This window comes from Manis javanica, chromosome 17 (genome assembly GCF_040802235.1).
Source record: "Manis javanica isolate MJ-LG chromosome 17, MJ_LKY, whole genome shotgun sequence".
In the NCBI taxonomy this organism is placed as follows: Eukaryota; Metazoa; Chordata; class Mammalia; order Pholidota; family Manidae; genus Manis; species Manis javanica.
Genome location: NC_133172.1, coordinates 27,958,921 through 27,974,439, shown reverse-complemented (window position 1 = coordinate 27,974,439; position 15,519 = coordinate 27,958,921). Strand labels below are relative to the sequence as shown.

Genomic DNA, 15,519 nt, shown 5'->3' with positions numbered 1-15,519 from the left:
AAACCCCTTGACCAGATGTCTTCACTGCTGAATTTTACAGAGCATTTATTGAAGACCTATTACCCATCTTCGTTAAGACCAAATACCCAGCCTCCTTAAAGTTTTCAAAAAAGTAGAAGAGGAGGGAATACTTCCAAACTCATTCTATGAGCCCATCATCCAACCCTAATACCAAAACCAGGCAAAGAGTGATAGGGGTGATAGGAGCAGCTTTTGTTATTTGTAACAAGCACCTTTCAAACCATACTGTAGTTTATGCTAATAAAGTGTCTCTTGGTGATAGTTTCAGAATGGGGGTTTTTGCCAAAAGAACAAACCATGCGATTAGAGGGTTGGAACTTTGACTCCATCCCTAGACCTCTCAGAAGAGAAGAGGTGCTGAAGATTGAGTTTAGTCACCATTGGCCAATGATTTAATAAATCATACCTATGTAATGGAACCTCCATAACAGCCCCTCAATGATGGGTTTGGAGAGTTGCCAAACTCATGAAAACACATCAAGGTGCTGGGGTGGTGGTTGCCCCCATGGGGCATGGAAGCCCCACACACCCTGCTCCATATGTTGTCCTATGCATCTCTTTCAACTGGTTGTTACTGAGTTGTATTCTTTTATAATAAACTGGTAATAGTAAGCAATATGTTTTACTGAGTCTTGTGAGCTGCTTTAGAAATTATTGAACCTGAGGAGAGGGTTATGGAAACTTGTGATTTGCAGTGGGTTGTTCAGATGTATAGGTGGCAACCTGGGGCTTTTGATTGGGATCTGTAACTAGGGAAGTTGTGTAGGACTGAACCCTTAATCTGTGGTGTCTGTACTAATTCTAGGTATTTAGTGTCAGAATGGAATTAAATTGTGAGATACCAGTTAGTGTCTGGGCAGTTGGAGAATTAGTTGGTGTGGGACAAAACCTGACATAGTTGGTGTCAGAAGTGGTGTTGGAAAAGTCTACAGACTATATGACTCCACTTTTATAAAATAAGCTGATTAGGCAAATCCATACAGATAGAAAATACATTAGTGATTTCCCTTTATTAATCTCTGGTGGTCACCCAGAAGAGTGCTCGAGTGCTATCATGTTTTACTTAGCACAAGAATTCTGTAGTTTTATTATATAGAAAACATGTGTGTTAGATAAGCTTTGTTCAAGCATAAGTTAGAGTGCAATTGGCCATTAGAGTGATGTTGACAAATCAATAATATTTAGTAAGTAAGGTGTCTAAATAGAAACACATATGAATATAGGTTATGCGCTAATCAGTTGCCAAAGATGGGTCTTGAGGCTTGCAGGAAACTAACCTCATATTTTCTGTAGAATCAATGGTTAAATATGCACTGATTCAGTGGTTATGGTGTCTTTATAGAATTTAACTATTGGAAATAATGAGAATTGACTCTATGTCCCTGTGTAGTTCCAATTCCCAGTGAATATGTTCTGACCCTGTGTTACCAATAAAATACAGTGGAAATTACTCTGCATGACTTTCCACATGACATAAAAGCATCACATGGCCCACCTGTCAGATGAAGATACCAGCTGACCCATACATAACCCCATGCTGAGCTGACTGGTGAAGGAGTATATCTGACAAAGTGAGTCCATAGAGTTTGGAAGAGGAGAGAGCTTATTCAAATGTGCAGATACCAATGCAAGGAGTTAAGGATCATGAGGTAAACATGAAAAAGAGTATATAAAGCCTATGGGGATTATGGCATACCATCAAGAGAAACCACCTTCATATTATGGGAATACCAGAAGGAGAAGAGAAAGTGAAAGTGAAAGTATATTTAAACCAATAATGGCTGAAAACTTCCTAACCTGGGTAGTTTAAAGGACACCCAGATTCATGAGGCCCAAAGGAGATGAAAAAGGTTGAGCCCAAAATAGACTACACCAAGACTCATTATATTAAATTGTTAAATGTCAAAAGCAAAGATAATCTTGAAATCAACAAGGAAAAGTGATGTGACATATAAGAAATCACAAAGATTATTGAGATTTCTCAACAGAAACATTTCAGGTAAAAAAAATGGGATGATATATTCAAAATATTGAACAAAAAAGTGTAAACCAGAAATATATGCAACAAAGCTGTCATTGAGAAATGAAGGAGAGATGAAAGACTTCCTGAACAAGCAAAAAATGAGAGAGTTCATCACACTAGACCTGCCTTACAAGACATGCTAAAGATAATTCTTCAAGCAGAAAAAAAGGATACTAACTAACATAATAACATATATGAAGGTGTCAGACTCCTAGTAATGGTAAATATATAGTCAAATTCAAACTCCCTAATATTGTAATGATTATTTTACAAAAGTTGAAAAAACAAATATATTAAAAAGAACCATAACTACAATAATTTGTTATTGGATACACAACATAAAAATGTACAAATTTTAAAATCAGTAACTTAAAATGCAAAGGGGGAAAAGTAACAGTGTAAAGCTTAGGAATGCTGTTAAAGTTAAGTTGTATTCAGCTTAAAATAGGGTGTTGTAAATATAAGATATTTTATGTAAGCCTCATGGTACGGAAAGGAAAAACTTGTAGTAGTTACACAAAAAATACAGTAAAGTAGTCAAAGCAAATTGCTATGAAAAATATATCAAGTCACAAAAGAAGACAGCAAGATATGAAGCAAGTAGCACCCCATGCTTATTGCAATACTATTCACAGAAGCCAAGATATGGAAACAACCAAACTGTCCATCAATGGATGAATGGATTAAGAAGATGCAATATGTATATGAAATGGAGTATTACTCAACCAGAAAAAAAGAATGAAATCTTGTCATTTGTGACAATGTGGATGGACATTGGGGATATTATGCTAGGTGAAATAAGTCAAACATATGAAGATGAATGCCATATGAGTTAACTTATATGTGGAATCCAAAAAAAATTAGAAGACAAAACAAAACTCGGATGTGGAAAACAGACTGGTGGATGCCAGAGGGGAAGTGATTGTGGAATGGGTAAAATGGGAGACGGGGGTCAAGAACTACAAACTTCCAGGCATAAAATAAATCAGTCATGGAAACGTAATATATATAATAGTGACTAAAGTCAGTAATATTGTATTGCGTGTTATCTAACTTTTATGTGGTAAAAGGAGAAATGACTTACTGTGGTTATCATTTCAAAGTGTATACAAATATCAAATCATTATGTTGTACCTCTGAAACTAATATAATGCTATATGTCAACTTTACCTTTAAAAAAAGGATGCAAGGAAGGATATATCTACAAACAGACAGAAAATAATTAATGAAATGGCAACGGTAAGTCCTTACCTACAAATACTTACTTGAATGGATTAAATTACTTAATCAAAAGACATAGAATGGCCTTATGGTTAAAAAATAAAAAACAGGATCCAATGATATGTTGCCTACAAGGAACCCATTGTAGCTTTAAAGATACACACAAGCTGAGAATGAAGGGATGGGAAAACATACTTCAAGTAAATGGTAAATAAGAGAAAGTAAGAGTAGCTATTTTTATATGAGACAAAAGAGAATTTAAGACAGAAATGGTTAAAAGAAAAAAAAGTTCATTATATAATGACAAACAATATAATCTTTATGTAATGATAAGGTGCTCAATCAAAAAATATAAAAATTATAAATTATTATGCACCCAATATCAGAGTACCTAAATATTTAAGCCAAATACTAACAGATCTAAAAGGAGGACTACACAGCAATAAGGTAATGGTTAGGAACTTTAATACCCCCTCTCAACAACTCATAGGTGAATTATATAGAGACTCAATAAGGAAAGAGCAGATCTGAGCAACACTACAGTTCACATGGCCATAAGAGACATAGCTCCATCCATCTAAAACAGCAACAGAATGGTTATCCTTTTGCAGCACACATGGAACACTTTCTAGGATAAATCATATGTTGGGCTACAAAACAAGTCTTAACAAATTTAAAAAGAGAAAACATTCAAAATGTTGTCACTGACCACAATGGCATAAAACTAGTTATAAATAACAGGAGAAAAACTGGAAAACTCACAAATACATGGAAATTAAACAATACACTGCTCAACCAATGGATCAAAGAATATATTTAAAAGTATCTTGAAACAAAAGACAATGGAAACAAAACGTACCAAAATGGATGGGTTTCAGTGAAAGCAGTTCTAAAGAGGGAAGTTTATAGATATAAATGCATCATCAAGAAAATAGAAAGATTTAAATAAATAACCTAACTTTATACCTAAAGGAACTAGAAAAAGAAGAACAAACTAAGCCCAAAGTTAGCAGAAGGAAAGAAATAACAAAGATTAGAGCATAAATAAATGAAATAGAGAAAGGAAATAAAAAAAGTCAATGAAACCAAGAGTTGGTTCTATGAAAAGATAAACAAAACTGGCAAAACTTTAGCTAGGTCACCAAGAAAAAAAGGGAGGATACAAATCAATGAAATCATAATGAAAGAGGAGCTATAACAAGTGTGATTCCACAGAAATACAAGGGCTCATTAGAGACTACTATAAACCCTTAAACTCCAACAAACTGGACTACCAAGAAAAAATGGATAAATTCCCAGAAACATTCAACCTACCAAAAGTGAATCAGGAAAACTAGAAAACATGAACACATCAATAATGAGAGAGGAGACTGAATTAGTAATCCAACAAAGAAAGGCTCAGGACCAAATGGCATCACTGGTGAATTCTACCAAATGTTTAAGAAGAATTAATGCCAATCTTTCTCAAACTCTACCAAAAAATTGAAGAAGAGGTAGCACTCTCAAATTCACTTTATGAGGCAAATATTATTCTTCTGTGAAACCCAGATAAGAACACTACAAGAAAAGAATATCTCAGGCCAATATCTCTGATGAATATAGTTGTAAAAATTCTCAACATACTAGCAAACAGAATTCAGCAGCACAATTAAGTATTATACACTGTGATCAAGTGGAATTTATCCTTGGGATGCAAGGATGATTCAAAATACACAGATCAATATATGTGATACATTGCATTGAAGGAATGAATGATAAAATCAGATGATCATTTCAATAGATGCAGAAAAAGCATTCAACAAAGTTCACATCCATCATGATAAAAACTTCCAATAATTTGGGTATAGAAGGGACCTACATCACCATAATAAAATTTATTTGTGACAAGCCTACAGCTAACCTCATACTCAATGGTGAAAGGTTAGAGCTTTCTCTCTAAGATCAGGAACAAGACAAGGGTGCCCACTTGGAGCACTTTTATTCAACATAGCGTTAGAAATCCTAGCCAGAACAATAGGCAAGAAGAAGAAATAAAAGGCTTTGGAAATGGAAAGGATAAGCAAAACTGTTTCTATTTGCAGATGATTTTATATGTAGAAAATCCTAAAGACCCCCACCAAAAATGCAGATTTAATCAGTGAATTCAGTATAGTTGCAGGATACAAAATCCACATGCTAAATTCAGTAGCATTTCAATACACTAACAATGAATTATCTGAAAAATAAAGCAAATCCACTGACAATAGCATCAAAACCAAAATATTTAGGAATAAATTTAACCAAGATGTGAAACATCTTTACACAAAAACTATAAGATATTAATGAAAGAAATTGAAGAAGACACAAAAAATGGAAAGATATTCTGGATTCATGGATTAGGAGAATTTATATATTTTAAATGTCCAAACTACCCAAAGCCATCTATACATTCAATGCAATCCATGTCAAAATTCAAATGGCAATTTTACAGAAATAGAGAAAACAATTCTAAAATTCAAATGGAACCACAATAGTCCCCAAATAGCCAGAGCAATTGAGAAAGAAGAGAAATGCTGAAAGAATCACACTTCCTGATTTCCAACTGAATTACAAAGCTATTGTAATCAACAGTATGGCACTGGCATAAAAGTAGACATAGACACCAATGGAACAGAATGAAGAACCCAGGAATAATCCCATGCATATGCAGTCACCTAATATTTGACAAGAAAGCCAAGGTACTCAGTGGAGAAATCAGTCTCTTCAGTAAATGGTGCTGTGAAAATTGGATATTTACTTGCAAAAGAAAGAAACTAGACCCCTATCTTATACCACTAACAAGAATTAACTCAAAATGAGTTAAGTTCTTAAATGTAAGACGTGACACCACAAAACTCCTAGATGAAAATGATTTTTTAGATATAACACATGAAGTACAAGCAAAATAAATAAATAAATAAACAAGTGGTAATAAGTCAAACTGAAAAGTCCCTGCACATTAAAAGAAACAATCAACAGAATGAATTGGCAGCCTAGGAATGGGAGAAAATATTTGCAAAACACACATCTGATAAGGGGTTAATATCCAAAATACAGAAGGAGTTCACATAATTAATTAGCAAAAAACAAATAATCCAATTAAAAATGGGCAAGGTACCTGAAAAGTACAGAAGATTCACAAGTGGAAACAGGCACATGAAAAGATGCTAAACATCACTAATCATCAGGGAAATGCAAATCACAATCATAATGAGATATCACCCCACACCTGTTAGAATGACTATTCTCAGAAAGACAGAAGATAATACATGCTGGAGAGGATGTGGGGAAAAGGGAACCCTTGTGCACTCTTGGTAGGAATGTAAATTGATACAGGCACTATGGACAACAGTGTGGAGGTTCCTTAAAAATTGAAAACAGTACTACCAGATTATCAGGTAATTCTCTTTCAAGGTATATATCTAAATGAAACCAAGTCACCATCCCAAAGAGATATTCACACTCCCACATTTATTGTAGCATTATTTACAGATCCAAGACATGGAAATATCCCAAATGTCCATGTCCATTGATGAATAAATGATTAATGAAACAGGTATATATATATAATATATATATATATAATATATATATATACACACACAATTGGATATATATATATATATATATATATATATATATATATATATATATATATATACAATTGGATATATACAATTGAATACTGTTCCAGTCATAAAAAAGGAAGAAAATCCTGCCATTTTCAACAACATGGATGCACCCTGAGAGCATTACGCTAAGTGAAATAAGCTGAGCAGAGAAAGAAATACAGTATTTATATGATCTCACTTATGTGGAATGAAAAATAAACACACAAGCAAACAAACTCATAGAAACAGAGATCAGATTAACAGTTGCCATAGGCAGGGGGAAGGCAGGCAGAAGGGGAGGACTGGGTGAGGAAGGTCAAAATATACACACTTCCCTTTAGAAGAAAATTAATTCTGGGAATGTAATGTATGTGATGACTATAGCTAACAATACTTTTTAAGTATATTTTAACATTGCTGAGAGAGTAGATCTTAAAAGTCCTCATTACAAGGAAAAAATTTTTATTGTAACTTCTGTGAGGTGATGGATGTTAACTAAGCCAAGTGTGGTATTTTGCAAAATATACATAAATCATTGTGTAGTATATTTTAGACTTATACAATGCTATATGTCATTTACATCTCAAAAAAATTAGGAAAAACAGCAAGATTATGAGCAACCCAATTAAAAAATGGCAAAAGTCATGAACAAACACTTCTCTGAAGAATATATACAGATGTCAAATAAATACATGAAGAAGTGCCCCACATGATGTGTCATTAGGGAAATGCAAATTAAAACAGTGAAATTCCACTGCACACCTATTTGAATAGTCAAAATCCAGAACAAAGACACCACCAAATGTAGTGAGTATATGCAGCAACAGGAACTCTCACTCATTACTGGTGGGAATTAAAAATGTACAGCCAATTTAGAAGACAGTTTGGTGGTTTCTTCCATAGATTAAACATACTCCTACCATATAATCCAGCAGTTGAGCTCTTTAGTATTTACCCAAAAGAGTTCAAAATTTATATCCACACAAAAACCTGCACACCATGTTTATAGCAGCTTAATTCATAATTGCCAAAACTTGGAAGCAACCAAAGTGTTCCTCAGTAGATGAATGGGTATATAAATTGTGGTAATTCCAGACAATAGAATATTATTTAGTGCCCCAAAAAAAACAATCTAGCAAGCTATGAAATGACACAGAGGAACCTTCAATGCACATCACTAAGTGAAAGAAGTGAGAAAGCTACATAGTGTATGATTCCAACTATATGACCTTCTGGAAAAGGCAAAACTTTAGAGATAATAAAAAAGATTAGTGGTTGCCAGAGGTTGGGATTGAACCAGGGAAGAATAGATGAAGCACAAAGGGTTTTTAGGGCAGTAAAAATATTCTGTCTATGAAGAGACATGTAGTTGTGGATACATGTCATTGTATATTTGTCCAAGCCCATAGAATGTAAAACACCAAGAATGAACCATAAGGTAAACTATGGACTTTGTATGATAACACTGTGCTGATGTGGATTCATGAGTCATAACAAATATACTATTCTGTGCTGCATTTTGATAGGGCAGGAAGCTGTTCTCATCACAAGGGAAAACATGTATGTGGGCTGATGGGTATTAATAAAATTTATTGTGGTAATCATTTTGCAATATATACATAAATCAAATGTTTATGTTGTGCACCTTAAACTCATACAATGTTATACATAAATTACATTTTAGTAAAATGGAAAAAACTAAATCCATTAAACCCTCTTCCTTCTCTCCAGCCCTTGTTAACCACTGTTTTACTTTTTGTGCCTATGAGTTTGACTACTCTAGGTACCTCATATAAGTGGAATTACACAGTATTTGTCTTTTGGCATCTGCCTTATTTGAAGCATAATGTTTTCAAAGTCTATTCATGTTGCAGCATCTATCAAAATTTCATTCCTTATCAGGGCTGAACAATATCTCAATGTATATATGTTCCACATTTTGATGGACATATGGGTTGTTTTCACCTTTTGGCTATTGTAATGAATAGTGTTATAAAAGTTGGTATACAAATATCTGTTTGAGTCTCTTCTTCAAATTCTTTTGTGTATATACCCAGATGTGGAATTGCTGGATCAATAGTAATTCTATGTTTAATTTTTTAGGAAACTGAATACAGTTTTCCACTGTAGCTGAATCATTTTACTGCCAGCAGTGCACATGGGTTCTGATTTATCCACATCCACACAAGCACTAGGTGCTTTCTGTTTTTGAGTATTTTATCATGAAAGGGTGCTGAATTTTATTAACTGCTTTTTCTGTCTCAAAATTGTCATGTTTTTTCCCCTTCAATGTATTAACCTGGTTTATCATATTTTTTCCAGTTTACTGAGTATAACTGACAAATAAAATTGTATATATTTAAAGTCTACAATGTGATGATTTGATGTATTTATACTATTTGATATAATTACTGCAATAAAGTTAATTAACACATCCGTCATGTTGCATAGTTACCTTTTTCATGATAAGAATGCCTAAGGTTTACTCTTTTAGCAAATTTCAAGTATACAATACAGTATTATTAACTTATAGTCCCCATGCTATTCATTCATTAGATATACAGAACTTATTCATCTTATAATTGAAGGCTTATATCCATTGACCAACATCTCTCCATTTCACCATCCCAGACACTGATAACCTTCATTTTCCTCTCTGCTTCTATGAATTAGACCTTTTTCTATGATTCAGTTTTGTTTTTTAGATTTCACATGTAAGTGACATCATATAATATTTGTCCTTCTCTGGTTTATTTCACTTAGCATTATATCTTCTAGGTTCATCCTTGTTGTCACAAATGGGCAGGGATTTCCTTCCTTCTTGTGACTGAATTATAACATATATGTGTATATATATATATGTACACACACACACACACACACACACACACACACACACACACACACACACATATATATATATATAATCTCACATCTTTTTTATCCATTTGTCCACTGAAAGACACTTAAGTTGTTTCCCTGTCTTGGATATTGTGAATAATGCTGCAATGAACTTTGGAGTGCAGATATCCTTCAAGACACTGATTTCATTTCATTCGTATATACACCCTTAAGTGGGATTGTTGGATGATATGGTAATTATAATTTAATATTTCAGTACCCTCCGTACTGTTTTCCATATTGGCTGGAAATGTTCATTATTACATTCTCACTAACAGTGTAGAAGGGGTCCTTTTCTCCACATCCTCACCAATACTGGTTACTGCTTGTCCTTTTGAAAAAAGACATCTTAACAGGTGTAAGGTGATATTCCATTGTGGTTTTGATTTGCATTTCCCTCATGATTAGTGATGTTGAGCACCTACCTGTTCATGTACCTGTTGGACATTTATATATCTTCTTTGGAAAAATGTCTATTCAGGTCCTTTGCTCATTTTAAATTGGGTTATTACTTTTTGTTATTGCCCTTGAATTATATAACTTCTTTATATATTTTGTATATTAAACCCTTAACATATATATATATGTTTTGCAAATATTTTTTTCTATTCTGAGGTTACCTTCTCATTTTATTGATTTGTTTCTCTTGCTGTACAGAAGCTTCTTAATCTGACATATTAAGTTGTTTATTTTTAATTTTGTTGCTTGTGGTTTTGGTGTATACTCCCCAAAAAAGTCATTGCCAAGACCAACATCAAGGAGCTTTCCCACTGTACTTTTTTGTAGGAGTTTTATGGTTTCAGATATTACATTTGAATTATTAATCCATTTTGAGTTAACTTTTGCGGGTGGTAAAATTCAGTGGTCCAGTTTCATTCTTTTCCATTTGGTTATCATTTCCCAACACCACTTACTGAAAACATGATCCCTTCCTCATTGTATATTCTTGGCACCCTTGTCAAAGATTAATTGACTATATATGCATGTGTTCACTTCTGGGATCTCTATTTTGTCCCGTGAATCCCTGTGTCTATTTTCATGGAGGTACAATACTTTTTTGATGGCTATAGGTTTGTAATATAGTTTCTAAATCAGGATGTGTGATGGTATTAGTTATTCTTCTTTCTCAGGGTTGCTTTGGCCATTCAGTATTTTTTGTGATCCACATGAGCTTTAGAATTGTTTTTTCTATTTTTGTAAAAAATGCCATTGTAATTTTGATAGCAATTGCATTGAATTGTAGACCACTTTGAATGGGCATTTTAACAATTTTAATTCTTCCAAACCCTGAACATAAAATGTTTCCATTTGTTTCTTTTTCAGTTTTTTTCATCAGTGTATTGTAGTTTCCAGTGTAGAAGTATTTCAGCTCCCTGGTTAAATTTGCTCCTAAGTATTTTGTTGTTTTGATGTTATTGTTAATGGATTGCATTTTTAACTTTTCTTTCTGATAGGTCTGAGTGTTTGTGTATAGAAATGCAACTGATTTTTTTATATTGGCATACCTCAGAGATACTGTGTGTTTAGCTCCAGACCACTGCAATAAAGTGAGTATTGCCAAAAAATGGAATCAAGTGAATTTTTTGGTTTCCTAGTAAACATAAAAATTTTGTTATACTATACTGAAGTCTGTTAAGTGTGTAGGAAGGTGTTGTCTAATTTCCATATATTTTTGAATTTTTCATTTTTCCACCTTTTATTTATTTATTTATTTATTTATTTATTTATTTATTTATTTATTTATTTTTTTTTTTCATACCATTTTGGACAGAAAAGATAACTCCCTCAGCCTTTGATTTTCTGGGAAAGTCTTTATTTCTCCCTCATTTCTGAATGACATCTTTGACAGGTAAAGTATTCTTGGTTGGCAATTTTTTCCTTTTAGCATTTTGAATACACTATCAGCTCTCTCCTGGCTCACAAGGTTTGTGCTGAGAAATACCTTATGGAGTTTCCCTTGTACATATGGGGATGTTTCAGTTTCTTATTTTTAATATTTTCTCTTTATGTTGGATTTTAGACAGTTTTATTTTAATGTGTTTGCAGAAGATCTCTTTGGGATGAATCTGTCTGGGAATCTATGATCTTCATGAACATGGATGTCCATATTTCTTTCTAGATTTGGGAGGTTTTAGCTATCATTTCTTTAAATAAGCTTTAAGTCCCCTTTCCTTCTCTTTTCCTTTTAGAACTTCCATAATGCAGAAATTGTTTTGCTTGATGGCATCTATAATTCATGTAGGCATTCTTCAGTTTTGTTTATTCTTTTTTCTTTGTTTGCTCTGAGTAGATAACTTCAAGTGACTTGTCCCTGAGTTGAAATTCTTTATTTTGGTTTATCAAGTCAGCTATTGATGTTTTCTGTTGCAATTTCATTTCATTCATTGTATTCTTCAACTCCAGAATTTCAGTTCTTTATTATTATTTCTATCTTTCTGCTAAACTTCTCACTTCATTTGTGTGTTTTCCTGATTTCAATATATCATCATTCTTTGTTTCTCTTGTTGCTCACTGAGCTTCCTTGAAACAACTCTAAGTTTTTTATCATTCAAATCATAGTATCCATTTCTTTTGGGTTGGATAAAGGAAAATAATTAGTTTCCTTTGGTTTCATATTTCTTTAGTTTTTCATGCTCCTTGCAGTGTTGCATTACTGTCCTTGTATTTAAGGAAGCAGTAACCTTCATTAGTCTTTATTGTGAAGCTTTTGGAGAGAAATAATTTGTCAGCCTGTCTAGGGATTCTGAGACTTTCTCAGACCTTTTGTATGGTCTAAGACCATACTTCTTGTTCCCTTTTTTTGGAGAGGGGTGTCATGCCTTCCTTCATCCTGCAAAACTAGACCTAATGCTGAAAGCTTTAGCTTTACTTTTCCTAGGGTGGTGGTGAATGTTCGGTTTGTTTGCTTTCTCATAATCTTGCAGAGTTGGCCAGCTTTCTGTGTGCTCACTAGCTCCCTGCCAATGCATGCACTTGCCACTCTCAGAGGGCACACCCAAGGAGCTGCCCCAAAGCAGAGGGGGTAGCATGGCTAAGATTTGGGGAGTGTTGGGGGTAAAATTGCAATATTTCCAGAATCTCTCACCTGGCCTTAGTGCATCTCCATATCAATAGGTGTTTCTAAATGGTGGAGAGATATAGTCCATCTCATATCAGTAGGTGATTACAAGAGCAAGGGAGGACACATCTGGGCTGGAGAGGTTGGGTGGGGCCCCTTCTTCTGCAGCTGGGTCAGGAAAGACATGGGTGAGCAGAAATGGATGACTGCTTGTAAGCAATAAATGGGTTTTCCCACTTTATTTGTCTCTTTGACTGATTTCAGTTTCAAAGATATTTTGCCCTGGGATTTCCCCCCAGAGTTACAGTACCTGTAGACCAATTTGGGGGATTTGCAGGGAAAGCCTATCCAGCAAAGCAGTTAGTATGGTCTGTGTTCCAAGCCCTGCCTGCTGTGCTCCCAGCCTCTCCTTGCCCTCAGTTGCACAGAATATCAGTATTCTGGATGGGGTGAGAAAGAAGTGGGCCTCTTTGCCATGACCCACACAGCTGGGGAAGCTGGGCACTCACACTCTCTCCCTTTCTGCTGTGGAAGAAATTAAAGGCCATGGGAGTCTATGTTGGCACTAAGCTGTGCCACCCTAAGGGGAGACACAGGTAAAGTGAAACTGTTCCTCTTACCCTCTTCAATGCATCCAATCTCAGCTTTTTGCTTCAGTGAAGTTTGGAAACTTCTCCACGGGCCTCCCAGATCCCACAGAGGGTACTCTCACTTATGGGTATTGTTAAAATCAGTGTTATTTAATTGGAAAATCGTAGAAACATCCTATCCTGCCATTTTGTTGCTGTGGGATTGGTGGGGTTAATACATAACTCAAGTAAGGTAGAAATCAATTGTATAAGCACACATGACTTGATTGTTTTTCCCACACACTCTGTTAATGTGTAATCAAGGACTGAGTGATGAGAACCAAAGCAGTTCTCATGGTTAGGAGCCATCTTCACACAGTTTTGGTATCCTTGAGAAGCGTTGTGTCCTTGGGCTAGACTCAAGGCTGGATAATGATGTTTGAGTTCATTGTAAGTTCATTTATTCAATAAATATGAGAAATGCCTTCTCAGCGCTGCTCTTGAGCTGTTACACCTTGAGCCCCCTGGCTGGTCCTTTCAGGTCTTTGACAACTCATCACGTCTCCTCCCTTGTCTGCGGCTTAGAGGCAGGGAGGGGACCGACATGCTGCTGTCACTTCTGTGCTTTATTTATTTGTTTCTTTTTTTAAATTTATTATTTTTTATTAGTGTTTTTAAGACATGAATCAGTGTACTGCTTCATGAATTTTGATCTATGTATACACTCATGTAAACATAACTCAGAATAAGATATCAAACACTCTCACTAATTTCTTTTCCCCTTGCACCAATTTTACCCATCTCCCCACCCACATCCACTACAGCAACCACCAATCTGTTCTCTATGTATATGAGCTTATTTCTGTTTTGTTTGTTTGTTCATTTGTTTTGTGTTTCAGATTCCATGTGATAGTGAATTCATATGGAATTTGTCTTTCTCTGACTTATTTCACTTAGCATAATATCCTCTAGGTCCATCCCAAAATATGGAATCCTTCACAAATTTGTGTGTCATCCTTGTGCAGAGGCCATGCTAATATTCACTGTATCTTTCCAATTTTAGTATATGTAATGCCAAAATGAGCACTATGGTTTATTATATCGAACCGTTTTTGTAATCCCTGCATTCTGGGAATAAATCTCTCCTTTTCATGATTTATAAACCTTTAAATATGTTGCTGAATTTGGTTTGCTCGTATTTTGTGGAGGGTGTTTGGGCCTTAAGATTTTAATGGAAGGAAGGAAGGCAACAAATGATAGTTGAGACTGAAGAACAAAAATTGAAGTTAGAAAATTGGAAAACAGATATTTTTATGATATACTTCATATTTTAACAATAGTTATCAATACAAGAGACAATGAACTTGACTTTGTGCACATGTGAAAAATTATGAAATATTTTACAAATGTGATAGAATAGTTTGAATTATGCTTATCCCTCGAAAGATCACTACATAGGAAAATCATGGATCTGGAATACTTTTCTTTCAGTGAAAGATATTTTAAATTCTAACTATTACTCTATGGGATAAACAGTTACACCTAGCCATTTATGATGATTGAATATGGATTTTGAAAATACATCATCAGTTCATTTTGGATAAAGTTAAAAATGAGCCACTAATTTACTGAAATTACTTTAAAATCTATTCTTCCATTCCCATTAACATACCTTCATAAGACAGTATTTGTACCATGAGAACTTAGAAATAGTTTAGTAATAAAATTTCCTCTGCAAGTAGCCCTTTTCTCAATCTGACTTAGTTTAGATGATCAAACAAGAAGCAATCCCATTTGTCACATTGTAAGCTTTCAACTTAAACACACTGTATTCAAAGTGTGTTTATAGTAATTGAATAGGCAGAATACAAAGTTCACTCATACTTTTGCTTTAGTTACAAGTGTAGGACAAAAAGTTACCAGTGTAAGCTTGGATTAACACATAGTCTACAGGCACACACCTGATCATCTACATTTGCTCTCTTACAACACTAAACTATGTTTTCTACCTTTATCTTGCATCTACCTACCACTTCAGCATTTTATTAAAAATAATAATAATAATCCACATATAAATCCACATATAAATCAAGTATA

General features: G+C 34.3%; 1 non-coding gene across 1 annotated transcript; it reads right to left on the bottom strand.

Moving 5' to 3' along the window:
* Positions 1-14,402: 14,402 nt before the first annotated feature.
* LOC118968028 (U6 spliceosomal RNA) lies at positions 14,403-14,509 on the bottom strand. The gene has a single exon (XR_005055402.1). It is a non-coding gene; the product is annotated as a U6 spliceosomal RNA (small nuclear RNA).
* Positions 14,510-15,519: the final 1,010 nt, after the last annotated feature.